The 17,054-nt window shown below is 42.4% G+C and overlaps 1 protein-coding gene across 2 annotated transcripts in view; it reads left to right on the top strand.

Annotated features, from left to right (window-relative positions):
• Positions 1–17,054, top strand: part of AVIL (advillin) — a 138,578-nt gene that overhangs the window by 2,971 nt on the left and 118,553 nt on the right. The window contains exon 1 of one of the 2 annotated variants that reach the window (XM_075337110.1): positions 6,578–6,763. The exons of the other annotated variant lie outside the window; for it this stretch is intronic. The gene's annotated coding sequence lies outside the window, so the exon portion shown is untranslated. Of the gene's footprint in view, positions 1–6,577; positions 6,764–17,054 lie in introns of those variants that run through there. 2 annotated transcript variants of the gene reach the window in all.

The raw sequence follows: 17,054 nt of genomic DNA, 5'->3' as shown, positions 1-17,054 counted from the left end.
TGCATGCGGAAGAGCGTTGCAGGCAGGCGTGCATGCAGCAGAGCATTGCGGGCGGGCATGCATGCGGCAGAGCATTGCGGGTGTGCGTACAATCTGGCAGAGCATTTCGGGCCTGCGTGCATGCGGCAGAGCATTACAGGTGTGCTTGCATCCTGCAGAGCATTGCGGGCGGCAGAGCATTGCGGGCGAACGTGCATGCGGCAGATCATTGCGGGCATGCATGGATGCGGCAGAGCAATGCAGGTGTGCATGCAGCAGAGCATTGTGAGCGGGCGTGCGACAGAGCATTGTGGGCGGACATGTGGTAGAGCATTGAGGGCGGGCGTGCATGCAGCAGAGCATTGAAGGTGGGTGTGCATACAGAGCATTGCGGGCGGGCGTGCATGCGGCCGAGCTTTGCTGGTTACGGGGCGTGCAGAGCGCTATGTGAAGAGCACTATTCAGCTCTCCTTGGTGACACTTTACATATCTAGGATCTCTTTGCGGTCACCATCAAAATGGCTCTGCACTGTTCTCTTTTTGGAAACACCCAGATTGGGAGGGGGAGCTGTGACATCACACACATGAGAGCAGATTCCACCCACTTTTACTGCAGTTGTAATGTGAGCTAGTTCTATAGTAGTTCTACAGTAGGATTTCAGCAGCTGCTCCCCCTAGTGTTTAAGAATAGAAAATATTAAACTTTTTTTTTTATATTTTGCTCAATTAAAAACAAATAATATATTTAAACAAAACATTAAAACATTAATACTTTACATTTGTTCAGTTATTGAATTTTTTTTTTTTTGGACGACACCCTCCCTTTAACACCTTCAGATATGAATTGTAGGTGACTGCTAAAGGTACCTGGTTGTTTTCTTTTTTAGTTTTGTAAAGTAGGAGATCATTCCTTGATATTCTGGTGGTTCTTGCAATGTGGTCTTCAATTACTCTTGGATGGTAGCCCTGACTGAAAAACGTTTTTTTGAGGACCCCAAGGTGTTTGTCTTTATCTGTAGGGTTGGAACATATCCAATTACATCTGATGGCCTGACTGTAGACAATAGTTTTTGTGTTTTAGATGAAAACTTATTGGAGGATCAATTGGCTTCTGTTACAGGGATGTCTCTATTTCATTGTTCAGTTTATTGTCCAAGAAGATAATTTCAGTGCAGGAGTAGTTGAGTTTTAAATTGACAGTGGGATGAAACTAGTTGAAGTGTTCATGGAACGTCTTCAGCTATTGCTCAGACTCTGTCCCGATGATTAAAATATCATCAATACAGTGATAGCCCAGAAAAAAAGTCATTTTCAAACTTGGCCATGAAAATATTGCATATTGTGGTGCAGTTTGCTCCCTATCACTATGACTGTCTATGTTGGTATATATGTTGTTTTCAAATTCAAAGTGAGGATGAATTTTATAAGTTCCACCACAGAATCGGCATCAATTACTGTATTTTCCGTGAAGACTTTGCAGGGCTTTAATCCACCCTGGTGTGGGATATTAGAATACAAAGATTCCACATCCATGGTGGCTAAAATGGTTTCTTCTGGTAGTCGACCTATTGCTGCCAGTTTATTCAAGTAGGTCAGTTGTGTCCTGAATGTAGCTGGGTGTATCTTTTGCCAGGGGTTTAACCCCTTCACGACCGGACGATTTTTCGCTTTCAATTTTTTTTATATCTGATTGATTTTATATTTTGATAGATCGGGCGTTTCTGAACACGGCGATACCAAATTTGTGTATATTTTTTAATTTTTTTAACCCTTTCATTTTCAATGGGTCGAAAGGGGGGTGATTTGAACTTTTAGGTTTTTTGTGTTTTTTTTTAAATTTTTTAAAACTTTGTTTTAACTTTTTTTTTTTAATTTTACTAGTCTCCCTAGGGGGCTATATGGATCAACAATCCAATCGCTCTGCTCTATCTGCTGATCACAGCTATACAGCTGTAAACAGCAGATATGCTAATGTTCTGCTTCACTCGGCTCTGGGCCAGAAGTTATCCACTATTCTAACTCATTTCATTTTTATTCATCAATCGTATGATTATAGACCACTAATGCATCCATACACTTATTATAGTAATATAAACCTTTTATCATGCAGAGATCATCACTTGGTGTCTGCAGCAGGAGCTCTGATGTTTGATCACCTCCTCTCCCCAGGTTTACTGTATTCTATTACTACAAGATGCATCATGCATTGCTGTAGACTATTTGCCAGCACTTAGTATACCCCCTCCATTCTCCACCCTGTGCTGCTGAAGATATTGGGAGATACCAAGTGTCAGAGCAGCCCAGGGTAGATACCAGCCCATTTGGCAAACTGTCAGTTCAGCTTGCAGTGAGGCAGACTAATTGTGTCTTCAGCATCAGGAGCCTAGTGACAACTTCCTTTCATTTGGTCTGATTTCTGTACTGGTAAAAGAAGTATCTGACATAACAGAGAAAGAAGAAAAATCTGCATTACAATCCAGTGCACACATCCAATAAGCTACACATCTAATACAAGTATATTACAAGAGGTATTGTTTTAAAGAGCTAAGATATATGGCAAGGGGGTGACAATGTAGTGGAAAACGCCTTTAAGGATTTGTCAGGCAGACAATTGACCAAATTGCGCTACTTGCATTAGTCCTGTGTAGGGTCAGACCCTAATTTTTTGTAGTAGCCTGTGTCCATCCGTTATCTGTTTGCTTCCTTCCCATTATCTGATTTGCTCATCATGACTATTGCACCCCCCTTGTCTGCAAGTTTAATTATTATTTCTTAGTTGGTATTCAACCCTTCTCATATGGGCACTGATGTTGGATAGTTGACTCCTGGCAGCTTCTAAGATAGTGGATTTTACCAAATGTCTGTCATGATGTGACTGCAGGATAATGAGGGACAGGGGACTCCTATACTGTCCCTCCTGCTAGGGGACCGTGGGCTATCTCTAACCTCCTGTATTACCCCTGATGGTGGAGATGCAGGAGTCATGTGCCTTATTATTCTCTTGAACAGAACTAAACTGTCTCCCCCCAAGCTAGAAAGGGGTAGGAGTGTGATGGCAACACATTTTAGGACTGACAGGGGAAAAACAAAAGTCAGGCGCACTGCAAACTCACAGAAACAAACACTAAGAAACTGAGGAGAAAAGCAAGAGAAGTAAGGCAGCAACAGAAGGACAACAAGTGTTAACACCACAACCACTCACACCAATAAGGTATTATAACCACCAGTAAGTCTGGATCACAACACTTCACCAACCCAGTATAAAGGAGCTATAGCTAGCATTAATAGAATATTCCAGACAACATATATATATATAAGGGGAGCGAATGTGAATGGCTCCCCTACACCAAGTCAGTGGGTCAACACCCGAGTCTGCCTGAACTGATCACAGACAGAGAAGTTAACGGGTAGAGTTCCAAAATCTGTAGTCTCCATAGATTCTGATGCCGCCATGACAGTCGGCGATGTCTAAAGTAAGTAATGTCTGTGTAATAGCCAAACATTTTCATAAGAAAATTGAAAAGTTTCCTGAGTATGTACGCGTCTATTCTTATAATATAGGTTCTGGAAGTTTAGATGTCTAAATCCAACCAAATATTCTTAGTTTCATATCGGGTTGCTTCTTTCAAGTCCATGTTGTAGGAAGATTTAATCCCAATTGGCTGTTTGTTCCTAACTAATTTCCAGTCTTGTCAGTAACTCCTCTGACATAATCAGATCACTATTTCGGTCTAATATAGCGCAAAAAGGATATTTGCTGATATTAATTATTTGAACTTTATTGAATAGGCACTCCTATTATTACAACGCGTTTCAGCAGAGTTGCTTTCATCAGGTAAAATAGGAGTAGTACTACTCCTATTTTACCTGATGAAAGCAACTCTGCTGAAACGCGTTGTAATAATAGGAGTGCCTATTCAATAAAGTTCAAATAATTAATATCAGCAAATATCCTTTTTGCGCTATATTAGACCGAAATAATTATCCATTTACCCCCTCCCTGTTGGGAATCGGTATTAGCAGCAAAGGACCTGCTGACATATCAAAAAATCCAGCTGGTTAGCTGGAGGAGAGAGGAACAAGAACCTGATTTCCATTGTGCCGGTGGAAATCAGTAGCCGACAACGATACCCACAATCTGGATGTTGGAAGCCTGGACATAGGATCTGTTCGGAGGAACTCCAGACTGATTAGCCTTCACTGAAGTTGTGCGGGGGCGCACAACCAACAAAGGTGAGCAATTCTAATTTTTTAAACGCTAAAAGGATTCCACGGGTGCTTCTCATAGTGCGCTTGTTTTATTATCTATTTAAATAATCAGATCACTGACATCACAAGACAAATACCATATAAACTCTACTTTCAATGTTTTTACTAATCAACTTTATGACCAAGATCAAAAAATACATGAAAAAGCCTTAAAAATGCATTGTAAAACCTGCTTATTGTTCATATGTTCAGTGTTTTGAGCATTTTTTTTTTCTGAAAATACCTGGTGCAAAATAATAAACTGCATATCACTTCTTTGAAGCGGCTTCTGGTGGAATTGCCCAAATTAGACGCTGTCCAATCAAAAGGCTGCAAAAAATGGTTCTGGAAAAAAAACTTCCGTGATGCTTTAAAAACTCTTCAAAATTACTTTAGGAAAAATTTCAGGAAAGAAAATACTCCTCTAAAAACTTCCCAAAAAAGCAACATTTCTTGAAGCAGTTTCCAGTAGAAAACTCATTGTTTTTGCTCTCCTAAAAAAAGAACCTCCATGTGCTTCTATACAATGGCAGTCCTTTTTGTCGTTCAGGCGACATCACTTTCTCACTTTCAGCAAATAAAGTCCAGATAAGGTTTCTCCTCTTAAACATGTAAACTTTATTTTTGTTCAATTTCTGCATCACCTCGGGCCACGCTTTGCCAGTACCGGTAGTCTTCCCATAGGGGTTCCTGCCATTCCATCTTCTCAAACACAATTTAGCAGCAGTCTGTATCCCTGGCACCTGTTTTTTTTCTGACACCTCTAGGCCTCTCATTTCTTCACTATACTTCACACTGGCACCGACCGGTTCATTAAGTCTGTTGAGGCATTTCACCCCACTCACAGGGGACGCTAACACGCAAGAAGGACCGCAACTGACAGGGCTCTGCCATCCATGCCCAGGCCATCCAGCCATATCCTACTTCTTGAGAGTGCACTGACCTTCAGTCAGTGAGGAAGTCGTTGAGTATCGCAAGCCAGGTAATATGGACGCCAGAACCCCGACCATCAGACTAAAACCCTCTTCATAGGGATGCAGTTCAACAATCCAGGCGGATCCCACGTGTCAAGGTCACAGGGGTGACCCTTAGGATCAGAATCTTTAGTATGGGCTGTTTACACTCTTTCTCCCTTGGGACTCTCCTGCTGTCTACTTCCTATTTTACCTTTTTATACATGCTGCTCTCCTCCTCTTCCTTAACTCTTTCTCTGCTCACCCAGGTGCCAGGACAACAGTGCTGCTACACTGCCACCTGGTGGCGGTTCTACACAATGCATTTACATATTACAACTGTTACACAGACCATCAAGGTGTTGGCTACAAATGCAGGGTTGGGCCTAACCCTAACCCCCTACCCTATAATAATAACTAATAATAATAAGGAAATACTGAAAACATGATCTGTTGGTGGCCCTTGAGGACTGGAGTTGGGGAACACTGCAGATATTGTAAGTAGGACCTGCTGGGAAGGCAATCTTATACTTTAGGTAGAAAAACCTAATTTGATCAAGTTCAACCAAGGAAAGGATGGTTGGGTTAACCTAATGGAGAACATCATTACTTATTTAGGTTGTGTGCTACTAATTGTTTTTGGCCTCTACCCCTTCGGCTACATTCACACTTACATTTGAACATTCCATTTGTCTGTTCTGGGAAGCAAACAAATTTAGTCTTCAAAATGGATCTGATGCAAACAGAAGCAGAGTGATCCTATAGAAGATTATGGGGTTCATGTAGGTTCTTTTATGTGCCCGATTTTAGACTAGAAGCAAAAAGCACATAATGCAGAAATTTATTTTCCATTTTAAAAACTCACATATAACGGAACCTAAAAGAACCCCATTATAGTCAATGGGGTCCCTCTTTTTCCTTTTGCAACACATCCATTTTGCAAATTAATTAATTTCGTGTCTTCCTCAAAATAGAACAGAAAAATAGAATGATCAGAAGTGTGAACATTGCCTAAACCAAATTGTGCTGATTTCTTGAGTATAAATGTTGGGGCTCATTTCACAAGTATATACATGTTTTACACAATAGATATTACCACTGAGCCCCAAATCTCGTGTTTCTGTTCCTTACATAAATTACATATAAACCTACAGGAAAATGATCCAGAAAACGTCTACTCCTAAGGAATTAAATGACAAATTCAAATCTGCTACATCAGAAAGAATAGGGGTAAGGATAAAGTAAATTTTAGTATGTAAAGCACCAAGAAAAGAAAATCTGACTGATGTCTAAAAATAAATCCCTGTATAACTGCTGCCATAAGGGGCTTGGTCAGCGCTAATAGCCATACTGCTCCTCTGTCTGCAGCCTCTCTATATAATTTCATATGCAGCCCGCAGCAGAATAGTCCGAGGTTCACCACAAAGCTCTCTATGCAAACTGGCAGTAAATGCAGAGCTTTCCACGTGGCTTTGGGTGTGACATATAATGGGCAGTGTAGCTCGCTCCTCTGCTGGCATTGTTGCACACGAGATACCAGACGACTGCATCTGGGGAGGCGACACTGAGTGTATTCGGCTCTAGTAAGTACATTGCTGCTTAGTCCCGTGTATAATGTATATACTGATCAGTCCCTCACTTGTATATTACTATAGTAATAGGAGGAAAGAATAGATTTTTCTATCTATGTCTATAATAGTTTTTTTCTACCTATGTCTATAATAGTTTGTGATTCATTTTCCGTCCATAATGACGTTGATATTCAAGCGGTCTTTGTCTGCCATTATGGATATTAATGATTCTTTTATGACCCTTTTACATGACTAGTGACAAAGTTTTGCATGCTTGGACCAGATCCTAGGCAGCTGACAGCAATAGCCTAATTACATGAAGAAAGGCAGCGTCATCAGAGGCCCCGTAATGACTTGTGTATTTGTGATTGGATTCCTAATCGTCATTGTCCTCTATAGTGAAATCAGACTCCTGTGCTGGAAATGGGATGTGATTTGGGAAATGAAATTTCTTTCTCTGATGTTTTGGTTCAGTGGTAAATGTAACCAGATGCCATATTTTTAGCACTGGTACGACTTAGTCTAGATCGGTAATGTTACTAATGTAGCTTATTCAACAGTGAACTATGATTTGGTTCTATACATATCACATATATTTATATTATTTTGTCTCCTTTTCCCTTTCTGTTACTTTTTTCACGTTTGTCGACTCACCCTTATTTCTCAATCTTTTTGGACTCTCATAAAGGGATATTTATGAGGAGCACTATAGCATTTAAAAAGGGATTGTAGACAACCCCTTTAAAGGGAATCTGTCACCATCTTTTTGTCACCTATTCTGAGAGCAGCCAAATGAATAGACAGAGATCCTGATTCCAGTGATGTATCAATTGCAGGGTTGCTTGGTGCAGTTTTGATAACATCATTGTTTAATCAGCAGGATATTATCATTAGAGGACTACTTAGCGTACTGCCAGGTAGTCCAGCATATTCATGAGCTCTGTATAACCTCGCCCCACCACTAATTAGCGGCTTTCTGTGTAGATGTACAGCATTGATTTTATCAAAATGACAACAAACAGCTCAGTAAGTGACACATCACTGGAACCAGGATCTATGTCTCTACATTATACTGCTCTCAGATGGAGTAGCAAAAACTTACTGACATATTCCTTTAAGTTAACCCCTTCTTTAAGGCAAGGCTCCCGTTCAATCAATCAGAAGCACAGGTTTAGAGACCCAGGGGTTATAGTTAGCCATACAAATCAATGACCTACAGTGCCTTGAAAAAGTACTCATACCCCATGAACTTTTCCACATTTTTTCATCTTATTCCCACAATTTTAAATGTAGCAAGTATTTATGAAGTCTAAAGGAAATAATACATGGTTTTACAAATATTTTAATAAATTTAAATCTTAAAATTGGGACGTGCATTTGTATTCCGCCCCCCTATAGTCTGATACCCTAAATAAAATCCTGATTGACCAATTGCCTCCAGAAGTCACCTAATTAGTAAACAGAGTCCATCTGTGTGTAATTTATTTCCAGTATAATTACAGATGTCCTGTGAAGTCCTCAGAGGTTTGTTTGAAAACATTAGGAACCAAAAAGCATCATGAAAAACAAGGAACACAAAAGACAGGTTTAGGATAAAGTTTTGCAAAAGAGTAAAGCAGAGTTAGATTACAAAAAAAAAATAGCCCAAGGTTTGAATATCTCACAGAGCCCTGTTCAATCAATCATCCCAAATGGAAGAAGTTCAGCACAACTGCAAACCTTCCAAGATATGGCCATCCACCTATACTGACATCCAAGTAAGTAATTAGAGAAGCAGCCAAGAGGCACATGGTCACTCTGGAGGAGCTTCAAAGATCCACAGCTCAGGTGGGAGAATTATGTCCACAGGACAACTATTTATATACTCTAGAACCTTTTGGACTAAATGTAAAATGCTATGTGTGTTGGAAAACTAACAATGCACATCACCCTGAAAACACCATCCCCACAGTCACACATGGTGGTGGCAGCATCATCTGTGGGGTGGCTTTTCTTTAGCAGGTACAGGGAAGCTGGTCCCTGTTGATAGAAAGATGGATTAAGCCATATACCAGGCAATCCTGGAGGAAAACCTGTTAGAGGCTGCAAAAGACTTAATACTGGGGTGTAGGTTCCCCCTCCAGCAGGAGAACGACTCTAAACATACTGCCAGAGCTACAATGGATGATTTAGATCAAATCATGTTCATGTGTGTGAATGGCCCAGTCACAGTCCAGACCTAAATCCCATTGAGAATCTGTGACAAGACTTAAAAATTGCTGTTCACAGATACCCTTACCCAATTTCTCTGAGCTAGAGTTATTTTGCAAAGATGAATGAGCAAAACTTTCAACCTCTGGATGTGCAAAGCTGGTAGAGACATGCCGCAAAAGACTTACAGCAGTAATTGCAGTGAAAGGTGGTTCTACAATCTATTGACTCTGTGGGGGGCTCAATACACATGCATGTCACAATGTTCAGATCTGTATTTTTAAAATATTTAAAAATCATGTCATAGTTACTTTACACGTCACAAATAATTGCTGCTTAGTGTAAAATACATTTTAGTTTGTGGGTGTGACGTGGAAGCAATATGAAAACGTTCACGGGGTATGAATACTTTTTCTAGGCACTACTTGTAAAACATGGACAGACTGGAGCCGCCCTAGTGAGAATAGTGAGTCCTTCATTTTGCCTCATAGAGGTGGGTCATGAGTTGGGGGTGTCAGAACTAGTTTCTCAGAACTAGAGATATTTAACGAAAAGTTGGCGGACAGACTTTTTGTGTGGGGATTTCTATCACTCATTCCATTGAGGAACACAATATGTAGTCTCTTCTCACAGATCTGCTGACCTCAAATCATCAGGTTCAGACAGCTTTTCTCAAATATTTTCTGGACCCTTTAATTGGAGTTGTTATGTGAGGAGGTATCATCTGTCTGCTGACATGTACTGTGTATGGTGGCCTCATCTAGAGAATCTGAGGTCGGCAAAGAAAAGTTCAATATTTGTTAAGATAACAGAGCTATTATACCAATATATCTTAAAGATTTTTCCATTGCTAATTTAGAAAACCATTAATGTTATGTGGACTCAAAATGTCTCAGCTAAAAGTATTTAGTTTATAGAGGATGCAGTGGCATGTCCCTGGTCCCTCCCTAGAAGAACCCAAAATCCACTCTTCCACTTATAAGGAATCTGTCAGCAGGATGAACCTTTCAAGCCATCTATATGGACATGTAGGTCAGCTGAATAAACTGGTACCTTGATATCTTGGGTCCGATGTCCTAGTCTAGAGAAATCTATGTTTTATTTCATTTGTAAAAGAGCTCTTAAGATCTATGAGTATGACATAGATCTTCTTGAGAATTTGCCTCCAGAGTTTATGTTAAATTAAAGGAGGCTTTATTAATGTGAGACATGTAATGACTGACAGTTATAATCATACTCAATAAACAAGAGGCAGAAATAAAAAATTGGTGTGAGTGGGTAAATAAATAGCAATAGAGTTAAATAGTTAGTGAAAAGCACCACAGTAGAGCATGCACAAAAAGAATAGAGGATGGAAACACCTGAGAGACTGTATAAACCTACAAGAGCGTGTGCAGGCAGAATAAGGATTAAATATGAATTTATTGGTAAAATAGCAAATGCGTTTCAGCGCAAACCTTTGTCAGGGGGTGGCATTAGTCCAGTGGAGAAAGTATGTAAACCTCCCTAAGCCTATAAGGAGTGCTGTGCAAAAGTTATTTCCAAATGGTAGCGGCATAGGTACGGGACACCATCAGAAACCAACATGTTCCTTGTCGTATAATCAGAGGAGGGATGGGTCATGTGAGCCCAATCCCAGCACAGAACATGACATGGGTGGGGAAGCCGAGTAGTGAGACACAGCAGCGAGTTTGACAGCCAGACAGAGACCAGTGCTCATGAGGCTGGAAATAAATGGAATGTTTATAGAATGTGAGCAGGAAATATATGATGAATATAGATGATAAGAAAACAAAAATGAATTATGAGGGGCAGTTATGAAATAATAAATAAAGTAAATAGATGAGATAAAGAAATAAACCTCAGTATGATTGTAATAGATGTGCAAAAAAAAGGTGTAAGACTGAAAAAAGTATTAAAGGAATTTGACATCTAAAAAGTCTATTTTGAGAGGGTCATAATTAAAGATGAGATGAATATTGAGATCATTCTTATTGAGAGCATCAAAAAACAACTGAGATTCAGTACAAGTGCCATGTCTGATAAGGTAAATATCATCAATGTAGCGTGTCCAAAAGATGGCACAGTCCATTGATGGGTTGCTATCTAACATGAACAGGTCCCTCTCGCACAGTACTAGTAAAAGGTTAGCATAACAGACCCACAAGTCGCACCCATCACCGTGCCCTGGAATTGCAGGTAGAAGGACACATTGAAAGTAAAAAAGTTGTGCATTTGACGAAATCCAAAAGGTGAATAATGAAATCGGCATGAGTGGAGTCCATATTGCTCATGTCTAGGATATGAGAGACTGCTCAGACACCATTGTGATGGCGGATACTAGTACAGAGTGACTCAGTGTCACACATGAATAGTAGTATGTCATTGTCCATATGTAGGCCCTCTATCTTCCACAAGAAGATACAAAAACTACGGATGAAAGCACAGAATAGGGTCTTACCAGGTAAGGTAACAGATAAAGCAAGGCAATTGCACTCACCTATAAGAGTTGTGCCAGTCACAATTTCTAAATGCGCATCAGAGATGGTAACTGCCGCAGTCCCAGGATTCTGATTATACGTAAGGGTGGATAAATCGGGTGTATACTGCGCTGTCACCAGAAAGTCCAGATGTTGATTATTTCAAATTTCTTTTATTCAGGTCAACACGTTTCAGAAAACTCAGTCTTCTTCATGAGGACATTAAAGAAAAAACATGGTTTTGCTTTAATGTCCTGATGAAGGAGACTGAGCTCTCTGAACCGTGTCGACCTGAATAAAAGAAGTTTAAAATAATCAACACCTGCAATTTCATGTGACAGCGTGGCATACACCCAGTTTCTTCACCCTGACGATTATCTTCCGCAAGAAATCAGATGTATCATGTACTGTAGGTATGAGGGTAGATATTCCACTGAGGGTTTGAGTTTTTCATCTATATATTTTCACATTTTTTCAGTCAAACCTTCTGTTCTAGATATGACAGGCCTACCTGGTGGTATGATGGGGTTTTTTTTGGACTTTGAGTAGCAGGTACAGAGTCGGGATTGCTGGCTTCGATGCTGTCAAAGCTTCAATTAGTGATTTGTTGATGTGGCCGCATTAATATGCCATATCAAGAATCTTGTGAAGCTTGGATCTGAAAGACGAAAAGGGGTTGAAGGTTAATTTCTTATAAGAAATTTTGTCTTTCAGTTATCTGTATGCTTTAGCCACATGCATCTGCAGAGGCCAAAGGACTGTGTTTCCTTCTTTGTTAGCAGGTATAAAAATGACATCTGGCTGGTTTTCAAACCATATGAGACTCTGCCTTTCCCCCTTAGTCAGATTGTCATTGTGTTTGTTATGCTGTATTTGAAACATTTCTTTAGAGACAAGTTTTACAAAAAGATTAAAGCTAGGACAACTGCATAAAGGGGGAATTTCTGTGACTTGGAACGAATGGCTGCTGGAATTTTACTTACAGTAGAGGATGAATGTTCAACCGGCAATTCCTGAAGTGTTTATAAACCGTCTTGTTCAGCATCAGATGGAAAAAGGTGTTTTCTCTCATTAGGAAACCATTTCTTGAAGTTTAGAGAATGAGTGAATATGTGTAAATCTTTGATTACTGTAAGAAGATCTAAACTGGAACAGGGAGAGAAGGTTAACCCCCCTAGCAAAACGGACATATCAGTGGTAGAAAGAGCATGTTCGGATAGGTTTATCCCCTTAAATGCATTTAATGCACCAAGCTGAAATGAGAAGTCTGAAATCACTCTATGTGACTGCAGACTTGTGAATCTTCATATTGCACGCACTGTAAAGATTCTCTGGTGTGAGTGCCAGGAACGGCATTTACGTGACCGCAAGTAGGTGATATGCATTCTCTTGGCCAGAATTTAACTAGATGTTTGTGGTGCGGTCAATGCAAGTGTATTAAGAGAGGCCATTCCCCTTTAGTTGGATTTTGTCCAGGAGTATGTATATCGAATACTTGCAGTCACGTGGCCTGGTGCTGACTCCAGAGAATCCTCACAGTGCACAGTGCACTCAATGTAAGGATTTACAAGTCTGCAGTCACACAGAATGACTGCAGACTTGTTATTTTAGACTGGACACCCCCTTTAACATAGTTGAAGGTAAAGTATGGGAAACCTGTATTAACTCCTTTACGACCAAGTACATAACTACGATCTTGGTCACCTATCTCCCCTTACCACAGGCTCCAGCGGCATGTCTGCTGATTCGGAGGACTTTAACATCAATGAATTTTGAATCATTCAACACATCATGTCTGCATGAGATATTGTAGTCTGTACATGGATGAGGAATATCATGGCAAAGTGCAGCCATGTAAAGATGTGATATATAATTAAAGGATTGCATGTCTATAGGTTTAAGTGAGGTTTACATGAGTGGCCACCCACCATAGTGTAATGTAGTCATGATGGTGACAATGTGCACAGTATAAAAACTGTACCCTACAGGTTTGTGTAAATGGTTAATATCCTAAAACCACAGCAACTTAGCAGACAACAGCTCTGGTTTTAATTTGCACTTAGGCACAAAAAAATATTAGGGGAGTGTATAAAAGCTTTCCATAGCTTGTGTGTGGGCTGATGTTTCTGGTAAAAGTGAATTACAAAGAGCTGCTGGAAATTTTAACTCCAGTCTTATTGTTGTCTACTGGGAGGTGAAACTTGTGGTCTTCATGATAAATCTCTATGGCACTGGTATTTTCATATACTCTCCTATATTTTGATATGAAATCTAGACCCTCCCTAAGTACATGCACACTGCAGAATATTTTCACATTTCCTTTAAGAGTGACCCACAATTTGCTTGTACATGAACAAGACTACTGTGCTCCCATAATAAAGCCTAGCTGTACCCCAGCTTGACAGCCGTTTTTATCTCACGCCTACCAGAAACTCATATGTTTCATCGATTTTCCACACCTATGATCCACTGTCCCAAACATGGTAGTCACTAATTCTCATTAGCTACATTTTCATGTCTGTCAGAATTCTGACCCACACAGAAGCTCATGTGAGGTTGGTGCAGTGACAGACACAGCAGGGTTAACATGAAATACCCTTGTCTGTCTTACTTTTTTGGCACAAACCTTATGGTTGTGTAAAGCAGCTGGATAGAAGACACACTGAGCTGACATCTGGCAGTGTCTGTGGGAGAACACTGCCATCTGGTGGCCAGAAAAGTAGCAGGAACTAAAGAGTGTAATGTGTGTTTCCCTTAGGGAAGGGAAGAGAAGAGAAGAGACGCCGGGTCAAGTGACAGTTGTGTTGTAGTTACAAAATATAACAGGCCTGGCCGGGTCAAGAAGGGGATGAGTTGGCGCCACACCCTGCACCAGGAGAGTCTTGTGGCACCAGAGTGGGCTGATAGCCCCACGGCCACAGTAGGTTCCAATGAGATCAGAAGAAAGAACGGTCAAACATCAAATACTAACAACAGAAGGCACCCAAAGACCGAATACCAGACACTGACAGTCAAGCATTGAAGTTCGAATACCAACTACAGAAGGAACTCAAATACTGAATATCAGATGCCAATGGTCAAGTACCAAAAAAAGAACATACGCCCCAACATCTGAGTGAGCCAAGCTGTTGCTTCCTGTTGTGACATACTGTTGTTACGAATCGGCACCGCCATAGCCGCAAGCAGCCTGCTGCAGTTCCTGTTGCACCCAGGTGCCGGCTGCCGTTTTTGGCCGTGCCTCGGGTCGTCCAGCTGGCTGCTTCTTCCTCCAAGTCTAAGTGTGGAGAGGCGGCTAGTGCGCATGCGCTCCCCGATTTACCCCAGCCAGAGTCTAAGCCCGGTGTTTCGCCTAGTGAGCATGCTCAGCCTGATAGTGTCATTTCTGAGGCTAAGTCCTCGGTTCAGGCTACTGAGCATGCTCCTACACTTAGTGCAAAAAGGCTCTTTGCACAGGTACTTGGACATCGTGCTGTGTCTAAGTCCTGTGTTGTGCCTACTGAGCATGCTCAGGCAGACAGTCTGATTTCCGAGACTGTTGTTCAGGCTACTGAGCATGCTCAGGCACTTAGTGCATCAGAGGCTAGGTCCGGTAAGGACTTCACTGGGCATGTCCGGGAGATGGCAGGCTCTGATAGGCCGACACACATCAGGTGTCCTGATGATGTGGCCACTCCGGACTGGCTCGCAGAGGCTCGCTCCTATGACACGACACCTCACCATTGGTCGTCAGACGATGACTGAAGTGTTTGGGGCGTGGCTGCCATGAGGTCATCAATGACGTGACGGTTCCGGATAGGCCGCTGGTGACGTCGCTGATGACATGGCACTCTGCTGTTGGACTCTGGAGGTGCCATTGTGGTCCACCCTGGGTTTGGGGCGGACCCAGGTTATAAAAGGGGCTGGAGACAACATGGAGGCGCGCAGTCTTCACATTTGCTCAGACAGAGCACACCTCCATGTTAGAGCCTTATTGCGGCATAAGCCTGTGTTTGGAAGTGGTAGGTAGGGTTAGGCGTCCAAAGCTTGTCACGCCAAGACACCCGTGGCTCAGCACGTTAGTGTCAGGAACTGGGCTTCCACCTCCTACCGTCCAGTCCTACTTGTACAGCCCAGTGGAGTTAACTGGGCTGCGGTTGCTGCGCCTCCTGTCCGACTGTGCCCCCTACGCACACGGACAATGCACCTGCAGCGCTACCTGTCCGCTTGTGCCTCCTACGCGCACAGACAGCATACCCCAGGACCCCTGTGGAGTTAACAGGGTGTTCCTGGATTAGGTGTGTGAATCTATTATCCTCCTTGGCCTCCCAGTCAACGCTACTGGTGTGATTTCTTGGCCTGACGTGTCCTCTACACACTTGGCCATTCACATAGTGACCAGAAACGCTAATCGGAGGACCGCTCGGCCTGTCGTGTCTGACACACGTGGCCGACAGAGCGCTATCGCAGCGGTCTTCTCGGTCAACGCTACCTGGTCACCATTCGGCCTGACGTGTTCCCTGCACATGTGGTCGGGGTTGCGCCAATTCCACCGAAACGGTAACTGGGTTGTCGTCCAGTCTGACGTGTCCCTACACACGTGACCGGTTTCCTGGGTTATCTCAGAGCCATCCTGCTCTATAGTCTCCACCTAACCCTCAGGTGCCAGCAGCTCATTTGTCATCTGGAGCACGGTGGGCCCCGACTGGCGATTAGGATATATACTCCCTGGTCCTAATCTGCCGGTCCCCCCGTAACAACTGTGCTAAGAAAGGAAAGACATTTGCTAAAGTTGGACTTGTGGAATAGTAGATTGTGTTGCTTTCACGTTGGGCCTAGCGTTTTAATATATACATATATATTGAGTTACTAATGTAAGAGTTTCTGTGACAAGAGCAGGAGTGACACTGATGCTCTCCTGACAAAAAGACTGGAACAAATTAACATTATTAAGGCACAGGCTCTTTTTAAACAGGAACACCTTTGATGCACCTTCACTATTTTTGTAACAGCTAAGTCATACTCCAAACCCACCCAGGTCATTTATCTGCCCAGCTCAAGAATTCTGCCTCAGTGAAGTCCCCTCCACAAAGCATGACAACTAAAAGATGTCCCCCAAACACACATAGATACTCCTCGATTACACAGATAGTATGATGCCTCTGTCGCGCCCCGGGCCAGCCGAGCTGCTCGGATCCAGACAGTTCGTGGCTCAAGGGGTTCTGGACCCGGGGGCACCGTAGACCAGTTTTAAATGAAAAGAGAAAGAAAAAGAAAGTCCAACTACGCCACTCGCGGTGTGCGGCCAGGGATGGTAGGGCCGCTACTGCGGGTTCCCATTAGGGATGATGGATGGGGGCATCGTGGATGGTGGAGCCCTCTGCGAGCATGGCTTTTCCCCTGGGGCAGGTGAACGGTTCACTTGGAGGTGCAGCGCAATGAAGCTGTCCAGACAGAGAGTGCAGTTTGATTGTCTTTACTTACTGGCTTCACACCCTGAGGACATACTGGATCCTAGGTGCGCCCGTGTCCCTGATGGCTGTGCCAGCCAACCTGGTGCCACTCTCCACCTTTGCACTCTGGTGTATGTGGATCCTCGCAGGTGTGGAGCATTTGGAGGTCCTCCTGGTGTCTGGCTCCTGCTGCAGGCAGCTTGG

This window comes from Anomaloglossus baeobatrachus, chromosome 2, assembly GCF_048569485.1.
Source record: "Anomaloglossus baeobatrachus isolate aAnoBae1 chromosome 2, aAnoBae1.hap1, whole genome shotgun sequence".
Lineage (NCBI taxonomy): Eukaryota > Metazoa > Chordata > Amphibia > Anura > Aromobatidae > Anomaloglossus > Anomaloglossus baeobatrachus.
The sequence above is the reverse complement of the archived record's forward strand: the minus strand, read 5'-3'. Positions and strand labels throughout refer to the sequence as shown.